General features: G+C 44.9%; 1 protein-coding gene and 1 pseudogene across 9 annotated transcripts in view; both read right to left on the bottom strand.

The window, feature by feature from the left end:
• Positions 1-14,593, bottom strand: part of LOC128928139 (inactive serine/threonine-protein kinase TEX14-like) — a 113,408-nt gene that overhangs the window by 93,259 nt on the left and 5,556 nt on the right. The window lies entirely within an intron of this gene.
• On the bottom strand, positions 2-9,661 carry LOC118153490 (immunoglobulin-binding protein 1 family member C pseudogene; annotated as a pseudogene). Its single transcript, XR_013535526.1, has one exon. The product of XR_013535526.1 is annotated as an immunoglobulin-binding protein 1 family member C pseudogene (transcript).

The following is a 14,593-nucleotide window of genomic DNA, read 5'->3' as shown; positions in this document are numbered from 1 at the left end:
AAGTTGTATTATATGAGTTAGGCGTTCGGTTCGAAACTACCGCTCCTTTGTATGACACATCTCAGACTACACCTTGTCTGATATTCGCTAGAAAAATTCTCTGTGAGAAGAACGCACTAGAACCGGCAATCACTGCGCCCCTATCTACATATCCCCGCCTCTTATAGTGACGTCACACATACGTCTGGCTGCCCTTACTGCTTTCTCCTCCGGATCCATTCGCTCTAGCTACTGCTCCGATTAAAAAAAATCGCCTTGTGTGATAAGATTTTTTTTTCTTTTTTCTGCACGGGCTTTATTATTATTATTATTTTCAGAGAATTCATACAACCATTAATCATACAGAGCCATTTCTCAGTGCTTTTTTTTTTTTGAGACGGAGTTTCACTTTTGTTGCCCAGGCTGGAGTGGAATGGCGTGATCTCGGCTCACTGCAACCTCCGCCTCCCGGGTTCAAGCAGTTCTCCTGCTTCAGCCTCCCGAGTAGCTGGGATTACAGGCGCCTGCCACCACGCCCGGTAGTTTTGTATTTTTAGTACAAAATACAAAACCCCATTAGATGGGGTTTCACCACCTTGGCCAGCTGGTCTCGAACTCCTGACCTCAGGTGATCCGCCAACCTCAGCCTCCCAAAGTGCTGGAGTTACAGGCAGGAGCCCCGCGCCCGGCCCTCAGTGCCCTTTTCTTTCCACTTAAGAAATTGGGCCCCGCGCGGTGGCGCATGCCTGTAGTCCCAGCTACTCGGGAGGCTGAGGTGAGAGGATCGCTTGAGCCCAGGAGTTCTGGGCTGTAGTGCGCTATTCCGATCGGATGTCCGCACTAAGTTCGGCATCAATATGGTGACCTCCCGGGAACGGGGGACCACCAGGTTGCCTAAGGCGGGGTGAACCGGCCCAGGTCTGAAACGGAGCAGGTCAAAACTCCCGTGCTGATCAGTAGTGGGATTGCACCTGTGAATAGCCACTGCACTCCAGCCTGGGCTGGAGAACAAGAACGAGACCCCATCTCTTTTTAAAATAAAATAAAAAAGAAAAGAAATTGGAACACACCAGGATGAGGATGATGATGCCAAAACTAGATTACTGGCTCACATCATCTAGGGTACAAATACATGCTTAATAATTTAATGCTTTATTGAACTCAAAGCAAGCATGAACATTAAGCATCTTTGCCTTCGTTGTACACAGCTGTAGGGGGAGCCCAGGGGGAGGGGAAGCTACATGGTTTTCCTTGCCCGGGAAGGTGTGCACCCTGCAGTGCTGCTGTGTTGTGGGAAAATTAACCCATGTTCTGTCGGTTGCCATAGCCCCTAGGGTGGGCATCCTTCCAGTCATCCCACTCCCGACCTCCCTGGAGTGTTTGTTTATCATCCTCTTTTTCCTTTTCTTGATCTTTCCGTTGCTGAGTGGCTTTTCCGAATTCTTCTGGTGTTGCCTTGGCTATTCCCTGATTTGGTAACGCTCCATGTTTCCAATGTTGATCATACCAGTCACTCGCTGTCACAGAAGCCAGACTTGGATAACCAGTACCAAATTCTTTGGCTTGCGCCATGTGCCGAGTGAGAATGAAAGGTTTCACTGGAGGCCTCTCCTGGCGAGATGAGTTAGAAGTAGATGCCTCTCTTGAAGAGTCTTTCTCTCCCAGGATCTCTATTTCCTGGTCAATGCTCTCAATCTCTTCTAAGCTGATATCAATCCACCTCCGAAGGTGAAGAAGATAATATTCATGAACTCGCTCATCATCTGCTTGACCACTTTCCACTTCAGATTTCATTGTAGACAACCTATGCTCCAACTCCTTCTTCTTGTATCTCTCTATTTTAGCCTGTCTTTGAGATGCCATAGCAACGGGGCTAGAATAAGCCATGGAGGTAATAGCAGTGTGATTTTCACCTGAGTTGTTCTTGGTTTTGGGCAGCTCAAACTCGGCCACATGATAGTAATGGCACTGAGTTAAGTAGTTTATAAAGTGTTTGCGAGCCTGCTGCAAATGATCTAGACGTTTACTGGGGTTGACTTGTTTCATGGTGAGGGCTCCTTGAAACGCTGGCACCATCAGGTACTTCAGGTCGGTGGAAGTAATCTCCTCCAAATCTTCATTTCGGCTGAACAAGTCAAGCTGCGATAACATTTTGGCAGCCTTCTCATGGAGGTCGAAGCCCTTGGACACCTTCTCCTGGATTATCCCGGAACCGGTGGGTTCAGCTGCTCCTTTGACTTTGTCCAGTAGCTGTTTGCCGGAATCGAACAGCTCAGGGAGCCACAGCGGTGGCAGGAACTCGTCTTCAGCAGCTGTCGTCTTGGGGAGGCTGACGCGAAATGTTGATTCTTTCCCTTTGTGGGTACACGTAAAGATTCTGGAGTAGATTTCTAACAACGGGTCTGAATCAGCGCTGCTGGGCAGGGCAGTCAGGGAGTAGGTGGCGTTAGGGGAAGGCAACTGGGTTGGTTGTGCCAGGTCTGAATTGCTGCTCCACTCTGGGTCTTCATTAAACTCTGTCTCTCTGTTTCCATTTCCTAAAATTGTAAAGTGGGAATAATACTGCCTGCCTCGCTCACAAGATTTCTGTGAGGACTGAATAACAGAATGTGTGTGAAATGCAGCTACCTGCCACCCAGGCTATTCAGCCCCTCCACTGTTGTCCCCTGTACTTCGGGACCCCAAACTGACTTAGCCAAGATTCAAGTATCTGCAGTTCCTGCCACACAGGGAAGTAGCATCAGGTCTGGATTTCCTAACAAACAGAGTGTTCTTACATGTGTATATATGATGTACATGTACAGATGTGTATGTATGTGTATAACGTTGACTTTTTGACAGTCACAACTGCTTTATGAACTTATATAATAAAACACCATTTTTATTTATTTTTATTTCATTCATTTAATTATTTATTTTATTTGAGACGGAGTCTCACTCTGTCACCAGGCTGGAGTGCAGTGGCACTATCTTGGCTCGTTGCAAAGAAATACTAACAACTAACTATCTACTGAATGTTTACTATGCATCTGGACTTTATGCTTAATCCTCACAACTCTGAGGTAGGAAATGGAATCACTCCCATTTCATGGATAAAGAACCTGAGGCATGACAAAGATTCTTTGCTGGACAGGCATGGTGGCTCACACCTGTAATCCCAGCACTTTAGGAGGCTGAGGCAGGTGGATCACCTTAGGTCAGGAGTTTGAGATCAGCCTGGCCAACATGGTGAAACCCTGTCTCTACTAAAAATTTTAAAAATCAGCAGGGTGTGGTGGTGTGTACCTCTAATCCCAGCTGCTTGGGAGGCTGAGGCAGGAGAATTGCTTGAACCTGGGAGGCGGAGGCTGCAGTGAGCAGAGATTGCACCGCTGCATTCCAGCCTGGGCAACAGAGTAAGACTCTGGCTCAAAAAAAAAAAAAAAAAAGATTCTTTGCTTAGCCAAACTTTGGTCAGGCTTCTGAAACTTCTCATAGGCCAGTATGTGCATGTTCTTGTAAATTCCAATTTTAGTAAAGGAACTCTGCTAAGTCAATTTAGCTGAAACCCCCATTCTCCAAATCTCATCAGGTTCCTCATCCTATACTAACTCCCAAGTGATAGCTGATCACCCCAGCCTGTCTTCAGCAAGAATCCTGTTAGATCAGTTTAGCCAGAATTCCTCTTACCCCTGATGTTTCCTCTTGGTAATTTTCCATCCACTGACCTTCACACTACTCCTTGGGTATAAATTCCCATTTGCCCATGCTGTACTTCAGACTTACGCCTAATCTTTCTCCTCCACTGCAAGACCCGGTTGCAGTGGTCCCTATACCTATCCTGATGGTTCTAAACAAAGTTATCCTTATAGCAAAAAATTGCACCTCTCCCAGCTACCAAAGCCTCTGCTACTGATATTCCTGGAGGAGCTCTAGTAACTATAAACCCCTGCAAATGTGGAAGAAGTAACTGGAGCCTGGGTCCAGTCATGACTATCTACTAAATCATCTCATCCAATGCCCACTGAAGGCTCATGGTGCGCCAGCACAGGGACAAGAACTTCACACACCTTACTCATTTAATCCACTCAACAATTCTACAGAATAGATAATATCTCCATTTTGCAGATGAGAAAACTGAGGCCAAAAGAGGCAGAAATGTGCTCAAGTGGTAGAGGCATTAAAATCCACATGTCCCTGGAGAGCACTTCCATTTTATTTATTTATTTATTTGAGATATAATAGCACTCTGTCGCCCAGGCTGGAGTGCAGTGGCACTGTGTCAGCTCACTGAAACCTCTGTCTCCTGAGTTCAAGCAGTTTTCCTGCCTCAGCCTCCTGAATAGCTGGGATTACAGGTGCCCATCACCACGCCTAGCTAATATTTATTTATTTGTTGACAGAGTCTCACTCTGTTGCCCAGGCTGGAGTGCAATGGCACAATCTCAGCTCACTGCAACCTCCCCTCCCAGGTTCAAGCAATTCTCCTGCCTTAGCCTCCCAAGTAGCTGGGACTACAGGTGCACGCCACCATGCCTGGCTAATTTTTTGTATTCTGAGTAGAGAGGATTTCACCATCTTGGCCAGGCTGGTCTTGAACTCCTGACCTCAGGTGATCCACCTGCCTTGGCCTCCCAAAGTGCTGGGATTAAAGTCCAGATATATAAAAAGTGAGCCCCTGGCCCTTTTTTATTTTTATGCACACACAACTAGGGTGACATCTATAGAAAAACAATCTGGATCACCCAGAAAGCATGTGGCACCCCAGGTGAACTGCTATGTGAGGTAACTGGCCCATGGGCTCCAGTCACCCACTCTAACATCCCACCCAAAGGCCCTCAGGATTGGGGAGTCAGTATGTTACATCACACAGTTTGAGAAGCTGTAGGGTGGAAACTTTCTGACAAGTGATTATCATTTGTTCTGGGTATATGTCAAATTAGAAAAAAAGGCTGAGAACCACTGTTCTAGGCAAGCATGAAAAATGGAACCTGGCAATTATCAACACTGTATGAATGGAGGATTACGGATACATCTGTATTGTGTAAAAAAGGGGGGAGAGATGAGTTTGTCATATTTGCTAAAAATGACCAGAGGATGGCTAAAGAATATAACAAGCCAGCTGCTGGGCGCAGAGACTCATGCCTATAATCCTAACACTTTGGGAGGTCGAGGTGGGTGGATCACTTGAGGTCAGGAGTTTGAGACCAGCCCGGCCAAGGTGGTAAAACCCTATCTCTACTAAAAATACAAAAATTACCGGTTGTGGTGGCAGGCAACTGTAATCCCAGCTACTCAGGAGGCTGAAGCAGAACTGCCTGAACCTGGGAGGCAGAGGTTGCAGGAAGCTGAGATCACTCCATAGCACTCCAGCCTGGCAACAGAGCAAGATTTCCTCTCAAAAAAAAAAAAAAGCCAAGCAGCTTGAGAATTGATTGAGGTTTAGCAGGAAGCACCCTCATGTGAATACATGTTAACAAGATGTCAAGAAGGATCATTGGTGCTGCTCTAATCTAATGTTACTCCATTGCCCAAAGCCCTTCAATACCCCTTTACTGCCCTCTGGATAAAACCCCAACTCTTTCCCATGCTCGAGGTTCTGCATGGGCTGGCTCCATAGCCTTTCCAGCCTCCCTGTACTGTCCACCATGCCACAGCCACAGCTACAGGCACAGCCTCCTTCCAGCCTCAGAGCCTTTGCCTGTGTAGTTTCCCTTGCTTAAAATGTTTTTACCCTGCTAAATCTGACTTCTCTTCCCATGCTGAGAACCCTCTGTTATCACAGTAAGAGTTATTTAATTTCTCTTGTAGTTTTTATCACATCTCCAATCCATTCATTATTCCACTGTGTGATTATCAGTCAGTTTCCTGGGCTAGACTACTGACTATCCAAGGACCGGAGAGTTTTCATCTTAGTCACTGCTGGAGTCTCAGGCTAGCAACTTACTTGGCATGGAGGATATCTACACTTACATATCTTTTTATCTACCCATCTATCTATAGGATGTGTGTATGATGATTAGAAAGCAGTCTGAGAACTGTGATAGAAAAGGAGTATGGGAAGCCTGAATAAACTTTGGGAAGATTAAAAAAAAACCTTGGGAAGATAAAAATATGATCAAGGATCTGGCCAGGCGTGTGGCCCATGCCTGTAATCCCATGAGCATGAGGTCTAGGTGGGTGGATCACAAGGTCAGGAGTTCAAGACCAGCCTGACCAATAGACTGAAACCCCCGTCTCTAATCCAAAAAATTAGCTGGGCACAGTGGGACACACCTGTAGTCTCAGCTACTTGGGAGGCTGAGGCAGGAGAATTGCTTCAACCTGGGAGGCAGAGGTTTCAGTGAGCTGAGATCACACCACTACACTCCAGCCTGGATGACAGTGTGAGACTCCATCTCAAAAAAAAAAAGAATATCATCAAGGATCAAGAAACTAAATTTAGTCAGGCGCAGTGGCTCACACCTGTAATTGATTGCAGCACTTTGGGAGGCGGAGACAGGTGGATCACTTGAGGTCAGGAGTTTGAGACCAGCCTGGCCAACATGGAGAAACCCCATCTCTACTAAAAATATGAAAATTAGCCAGGTGTGGTGGCAGGCACCTGTAATCCCAGCTACTCAAAAGGTCAAGGCAAGAGAAACACTTGAACCCAGAAGGCAGAAGTTGCAGTGAGTCAAGATCACGCCACTGCACTGTATGTAGCCTGGGGGACAGAGTGAGAATCCCTCTAAAAAAAAAATGGTGACTATACTTAATATATTCTTGAAAATTCCTGAGAGTGTATTTTAAGCATATTCACCACAATAAAATAAGTACATAAGGTAATGCATATGTTAATTAGCTCCCTGTAGCCATTCCACAATGTATAGATACTTCAAAACAATGTGTACACAATAAATACATTTATATATATACCATTACCTTTTCAAATATTGCTTTCACTCCACCCTCTGGAACTCCCATTACATTTTTCTTGACCCTTCTCATTCTAGTCTCCACATCTTTGAACCTTTCTTGCATTTCCCCATCTCTATATTTATTTGAGCTGCATCCTGGGTAATTTTTCAGATATGTATGTCTTCACTAATTCTCCTTGACAATGTCTGCTGTTTAACCCATTCACTAAGATTGTTATTTCAATTATTGTACTTTCATTTTGAGAAATGAATAGACTACAAAGGGTTTTCTTTTGTTTCTGCCTGGTGCCTGGGGACATTACCAAGCCAGGCTAATTCAAAGTAACTTTCTGTGCCAGCCCCTATCATATGCACATATTCGTATGAATTCTGGTCCATTTTGAGGGACTGTGAGTATGAGATAGTGGTGAAGATTTCTGTGCTCCTTCCCATTCTCAAAGTGAGGCTTACATAGACACATATCCCTAACATCTTTCTCTTGGGGAGGGGGCATTCCTCAGAACTGAGGGTGTTCATCTCCTGGGGTTGCCACTTTATAGAATGCGGAGGGACTCTCTAGTCAGACATCCCACCCAGCTCAGGCCCCAGGCTTTGTTTCCTGCCTGTGATCCCAGCCCCAGAGCTTCCGAGGATAGCCAATGTCCTCAGGAAATACACAGGGTCCATCCCTACCTTTCCTTTCTGGATTTGTTTCTTTCTCTGGGTCACTGTGGATTTCTCTTTTTGCTAGATTAGAAATACATTTTAAAAACTTGTTTTCTTGTTCCATTTTCTCAACATTTTACACATTTTAAGCTTTCAAAAGCCTTCCCTGGACCTCAGGTCATCCCTGCCACAGCTCATCCCGCAATTCATCTGATCCTTCAGACTTCCCAGGTCATCTCATTCACGAGGCCTTTAGCCCCCTCTCTCACCTACTTCATGCTGCAGCATAGCATATTTCCTCTATCTCAGAGATCCCCAACGTTTTTGGCACCAGGGATCAGTTTCATGGAAGACAATTCTCAAGTTTTCCACAGATAATAGGGGGGTGGGTGGGAAGGTTTCGGGATGAAACTCTTCCACCTCAGCTGATCAGGCATTAGATTCTCATAGAGTGTGCAGTGTAGATCCCTCGCATGCTCAGTTCACAATAGGGTTTGCACTCCTATGAGAATCTAATGTGGCTGCTGATCTGACAGGAGGCAAAGCTTAGGAGTTAATACCCATTCACCTCCTACTATGTGGCCTAGTTCCTAATAGGCCACCAACTGGTACCATGTGCGGCCCAGGAGGTTAGACTCCCTGCTCTAACTGATCCGAGATCCAACCAGCAGTCATCTCCTCAACTCCCATTTCCCCCGCACTGCTGGAGAAAGAAAGTTGCAGAATCTTTCAGCGCTCTTACTCCAGATACTCCAAATTTACGCAAACTGCAACTACATTCTCACTGCTACTTGGCATTCCTTCTTTTCTTTCTTTCTTTTTTTTTTTTTTTTTAAGACAAAATCTTGCTCTGTCGCCCAGGCTGCAGTGCAATGGCACAATCTTGGCTCACTGCAACCTCCGCCTCCCAGGTTCAAGCGATTCTCCTGCCTCAGCCTCCCCAGTAGCTGGGATTACAGGGGTACACCACCACACCCAGCTAATTTTTGTATTTTTAGTAGAGACGGGGTTTCTCACTGTTGGCCAGCCTGGTCTTGAACTCCTGACCTAAAGTGATCCACCCGCTTCAGTCTCCTAAAGTGCTAATATTATAGGCGTGAGCCACCACACCCGGCCGGCATTCCTTTTATGCATATCTTTTTTTAAAATTTATTTTACCCAGCTGTTTCAAACATTCTCCACAATTGAGTGGTTCTCCATGACAGCTGAAACATTCCCAAAGGGAAATTCTGAAAATCTGTGCGGATGTTTTTGTTTCCTTGTGTAGTCATGCCAAGCCCTGTGCTCAGGGTATCTTTCCTGCCAGGTAAGTGAAAGATATGGTTGTTGCCTGACATCTCACTCTCAGATTCAAAACACTCTTCATATAGGGTCACTCTCCTTGCACAAGGTCTAGCCTACCACTTAAAAGATAAAGACTTTTCCAAAGTTTAAGAGCCAGAAATGGCTGGGCATGGTGACTCATGCTTGTAATCCCAGCATTTTAGAAGGCCAAAGCGGAAGGACCATAAGGTCAGGAGTTTGAGACCAGCCTGGCCAACACAATGAAACCCCCTCTCTACTAAAAATATAAAAATTAGCCAGGTGTGGTGGTATGCACCTGTAGTCCCAGCTACTCAGGAGGCTGAGGCAGGAGAATCACTTGAACGTGGGGGGCAGAGGTTGCAGTGAGCTGAGACCACTGGGTGACAGAGTAAAACTCCGTCTCAAAAAAAAAAAAAAGCCAGAAACAACACTGTGGACCCAGAATATTTACAATATCCTAAGAAATGTATGGACAATGTGAATGAGACTAGAAGACACTGTGCTTATCTACATACTCCAAGCCTCTTTTGGTGACATAAAAAGCTCCCAATGAGCCGAGTTTGGTGGCTCACACCTGTAATCCCAGCACTTTGGGAGGCCAAGCTGGCGGATTGCTTGAGATCAGCATGTTAAAACCCCGTCTCTACTAAAAATACAAAAATTAGCCTAGGATGGTGGCGCACGTCTGTAATCCCAGCTGCTCGGGAGGCCAAGGCAGGAGAATCACTTCAACCCAGGAGGTGGAGGTTGCAGTGAGCCAAGATCGAGCCATTGCACTCCAGCCTGGGCAACAAGAGGGAAACTCCATCTCAAAAAAAAAAAAAAAAAAAAGGCTCCTGACAAATCTGAGGCTTTTGTAGTGGTGGTGGTAGAATAATGGCCCACCAAAAATGTCCTCATCTTAATTCCTGGAACCTGTAACATTTTCCATTATAAAGGGAAGTTTTTAGATGGGATTGATTTAAGATGAAAAGCTTATCCAGATGAACCTTATGTAATCACAGTGTTCTTAAAATGAAGGACACTGGAGCCGGGTGCGGTGGCTCACACCTGTAATCTCAGCACTTTTGGAGGCTGTGGCAGGTGGATCACCTGAGGTCAGGAGTGCAAGACCACTCTACATGGTGAAACCCCATCTCTATTAAAAATACAAAAATTAGCCAGGCATGGCAGTGCATGTCTATAATCCCAGCTACTCGGAAGGCTGAGGCAGGAGAATCCCTTGAACCTGTGAGGCTGAGGTTGCAGTGAGCCAATAACGCCATTGCACTCCAGCGTGGGCTGCAAGAGCAAAATTCCATCTCCAAAAAAAAAAAAAAGGACTCTAGAGATCCACAAAAAGATACAAAGACAGAAGAAAAGTCAGAAGATGCTGCTAAATTGCTAGCTTGGAAAATGAAAGGGCTACAAGCAAGGAAAGTGTGAGAGTTAGCATTCCTTTAGAGCCTCCTGAGAAATTTAACTGAAGACTTCTGATTGTAACAGCAAATCACTGTAGTACCCAATTATAGCACCAACCAACAAGTTAAGTGGGGTGGGACCAGAAATATGTGCGAAGGAGAAAATGACTGTTCAGAAATATAAACCTCTGGATACTCCAAAACAGGAGACTGTGGTGGAAAACACAAGATGCAATGTCTTTTCTTGCTCTGTCACCCAGGCTGGAGTGCACCATACCCACCCAATTGCTGTATCTCTAGTAGAGATGGGTTCAAGCAGGTTTTAAACTGCTGACTTCACAAGGGTACCAAAATTACAAGTACAAGCCACCATAACCAATTAAAACCTTCTAAAACGAAACCAGACCAGGGTAGAAAACAATCACAGTCCTACCTCTACCACAAATTATTCAACCACATCCCCTACACTTAGAGTACAACTGACAAACTTAAACCCAAGAAAAATGACTTTCTTGATTTTCATATTACTACTGTTAGTTAAGCCTGAGCTAGTGAGGATGCCTGAGAACTCACCCTTAGATTCAAACCACTCTAAATATAGGGTCATTTTAGGAGGCTGAGGCAGGAGAATTGCCTGAACCCAGGAAGCGGAGGTTGCAGTGAGCCGAGATCGCGCCATTGCACTCCAGACTGGGTGACAAGAGCGAAACTCCGTCTCAAAAAAAAAAAAATATATATATAGGGTCATTTTTCTGATGCCACCAGTAGAACCCCTAATTTCTGGAATAAAATTTTTTTTCAAACTACAATAACCCAGTGCAAACTTTTTAATATCTGGCTATTCAAAATCTTAGAAAATATAAGCCTAAGGTATGAATAACCAACAGTCACCACACTTATCTACATACTCCACACCCCTTCTGGTGATATCATTCAGCATGTCCTTTCCCAGTATGCTTGGTGACACAACTGAAATAACACTTAAAGACACCCTACAGATTAAAAGGTAAATAACATAAACCAGCTCCTGCCTTTCAGGGTTTTGCGTTAATGATGTCACTACGATGTCTTTTTTCTTTTTGTCCCCCCTTCCCCACTCCAACAAGATCCTGCTTTGTTGCCCAGGCTGGGGTGAGGCAGTTATCAAACTTCTGGCCTCAGGGGATCCTCTTGCTTCACCTCCCCCAGCAGCTGCGAAAGCAGGTACACACCAATTTCTTGAGCAGTTAAACAAGCTGCTGTACATGTAATCTGAATAAGTTTGAAAATATGAAATTTGGTAAAATTATTTTTGAAAATCCAGTCTACACATCTGAAAATGCAATCTCTGTACAGGTTATCAGTCAGAAGTGTCAAGCTTATATACAAAATGCTCTCTTTCAAATATGCAGCAACGATCACTCTTATTTGAAAGAACAATTGCACAACACTAATTATAATTTTGAATGAAGCAGGTGGACATTGTGGCTCCTGCCTCTAATCCTAGCACTTTGGGAGGCCAAGGCAGGCAGATCACTTGAGGACAGGAATTTGACACCAGTCTGGCCAACATGGTGAAACCCATCTCTAATAAAAATACATAAATTAGCCAGGCATGGTGGCGGATACCTGTAATCCTAGCTACTAGAGAGGCTGAGGCACGAGAATCTCTTGGAGGTGGAGGTTGCAGTAAACCAAGATTACGCCACTGCACTCTAGCCTGGGTGACAGAGACTCCACCTCAAAAAACCTCCCCCCAAACAAAGAAAACAAATTAGAATTGGAGTTACAAAGTTTAACACTGTTCTTCAATTTTCTTTCCAAGATCACACTAGAACCACCCTAATTTCCCACATCTTTTATCTTACAGAATGACTCTTCTGGTATCTTCTCCTCTGCCAAAATATATTAGCCAGAGTTTTATAACTTTTTTTTTTCTTGTTACTGACTTCAAGCTCACAGTTTTCTATCTTTACAACAGGAAGAAATAATACTGTTTTAAAAACAGCTGTTTTAAAATCTTGGGCTGGGCACGGTGGCTTACACCTGTAATCCCAGCACTTTGGGAGGCTATGGCGGGCAGATAACCTAGGAGTTTGAGATCAGCCTGGCCAACATGGCAAAAACGCATCTCTACTAAAAATACAAAACATTAGCTGGGCGTGGTGGTAGGCACCTGTAATCCCAGCTGCTCAAGAGGCTGAGACAGGAGAATCACTGTAGGTGGAGGCTGTAGTGAGCTGAGATCATGCCACTACACTCCAGCCTGGGCGAAAAGAGCAAAATCTGTCTCAAAAAATAAATAAATAATAATTAAATAAAAATAAAAATCTTGTTAAGCAACAACCGAGAACAAAGAGGTGTCTTAGATGGGGCGAAAAGAATATTGGGACAAGGAGGTAGGAGATTCTGTGATGCAAGCAGACAACTTGTTCTGTCTGATGCTTTGACAGTCTATCAGTTTGATTTTTACATACTTGCCTTTTCAAATAAGTTTATCTAATATATGTATATGTATGATCTACGAATTACCAATATTTTGTTTTGTGAAATAAAACATACTTTGAAATCTGGTTGGAGGGCTGGATGCATGCAGTAGCTCATACCTATAAACTCAGTATTTTGGGAGGCCAAGTCAGGTGGATCATTTGAGGCCAGGAGTTCAAGACCACCCTGGCAAACATGGTGAAAGCCTGTCTCTACTAAAAATACAAAAATATGTGGTGGCACACGCCTGTAATCCCAGCTACTTGGGAGGCTGCGGAACAAGAATTGCTTGAGCCCTGGAGGCAGGGGTTACAGTGAGCTGAGATCGTGTGATTGCACTCCATCTTGGGTGACAGCAGGAAACTGTCTCAAAAAAAAAAAAAAAGAAAAGAAAAGAAAAAGGAAATCTGGTGGAACAACTCAAGTAAGAGAAAAGGTGATGTATGTGAACTATACTGCTATTACCACCAAATACAACCAAAATGTCCGTTTCAGAAGATATGTGACTAGCAGTGTCTTCTTCAGGCTAGAGTGCAGTGGTACCATCACAACTCACTGCAGCCTTGGCCTCCCAGGGTCAAGCAATCCTCCCACCTGAGCCTCCTGTGTATCTGGGATTACAGGCACGCACCACCATGTCTGGCTAATTTTTGTATTTTTTGTAGAGAGAGAGAGTTTCACCATGTTGCCCAGGCTGGGCTCAAACTTCTGGGCTCAAGTAATCGGGCCATCTCCACTTCCCAAAAAGTTAGGATTACAAGCATGGAGCCACTATGCCAGCCCACAGTGTTTTTGTTTTTGTTTTTGAGACAGAGTCTGGATCTGTCATCCAGGTTGGAGTACAGTGGCACGATCTCGGCTCACTGCAACCTCTGCCTCACAGGTTCAAGGGATTCTCCTGCTTCGGCCTCCCAAGTAGCTGGGATTACAGGCACATGTCACCACGCACGGCTAATTTTTGTATTTTCAGTAGGGACGGGTCTTCGCCATGTTGGCCTGGTTGGTCTCCAACTCCTGACCTCACATGATCCACCCATCTCAGCCTCCCAAAGTGCTAGGATTAAAGGTGTGAGCCAACACACCTGGCTGCCCAGCCTACAGAATCTTAAGTGGCTCATAAATCTTCACAAGTCCCAGTTTCAATATTACACCAGAATTATTGGCCTAGTTATCAAAATATTTGTTCAAGGGAGTCAGCCTTAGGCAAAAAGATGTCTGTCCTCTACTGTCTTGTAACTCCAAGCAAGTTGTGAAAAATGCTACTGTTATAATCCTCACAGAAGTCCTGCAAACCTTAATATCCTTTGAGAAGAGCCACATTTCTTTGTAGAAAAAAATTGAGAGGCCAGGCATGGTGGCTCACACCTATAATCCCAGCACTTTGAGAGGCAGAGGCAGGTGGATCACCTGAGGTAAGGAGTTTGAGGCCAGCCTGACCAACACAGTGAAATCCCACCTCTATTAAAAATACAAAATTATCGGTCATGGTGGTGGGCACCTGTAACCCCAACTACTCGGGAGGCTGAAGCAGGAGAATTGCTTCAACCTAGGAGGCGGAGGCTGCAGTGAGCCGAGATCACATCATTGCGCTCCAGCCTGGATGACAGAGCAAGACTCTGTGTCAAAAATAAAAGAATTTCAGAGTGGACAGATAAATAGTAAATTGGGTGAAGGAGGGAGAGGTAATATTATAGACATATGCAAACACTTTGTTGAGGGAAGAAGCCTGGCACACACGAGGAACTGAGAAAAGGCCAAAGTAGCAGGAGTGTAAGGAGCAAATAAGAGAGAGAAAAACGAAGAAGCTAAAGAGGAAAAACAGGGGCCAAAACATGTCTTGCTTTGTCGCCCAGGCTGGAGTGCAGTGGCGTGATCTCGGCTCACTACAACCTCCACCTC

The sequence above is a fragment of the Callithrix jacchus genome, chromosome 5 (genome assembly GCF_049354715.1).
Source record: "Callithrix jacchus isolate 240 chromosome 5, calJac240_pri, whole genome shotgun sequence".
Taxonomy (NCBI): Eukaryota; Metazoa; Chordata; class Mammalia; order Primates; family Cebidae; genus Callithrix; species Callithrix jacchus.
The sequence above is the reverse complement of the archived record's forward strand: the minus strand, read 5'-3'. Positions and strand labels throughout refer to the sequence as shown.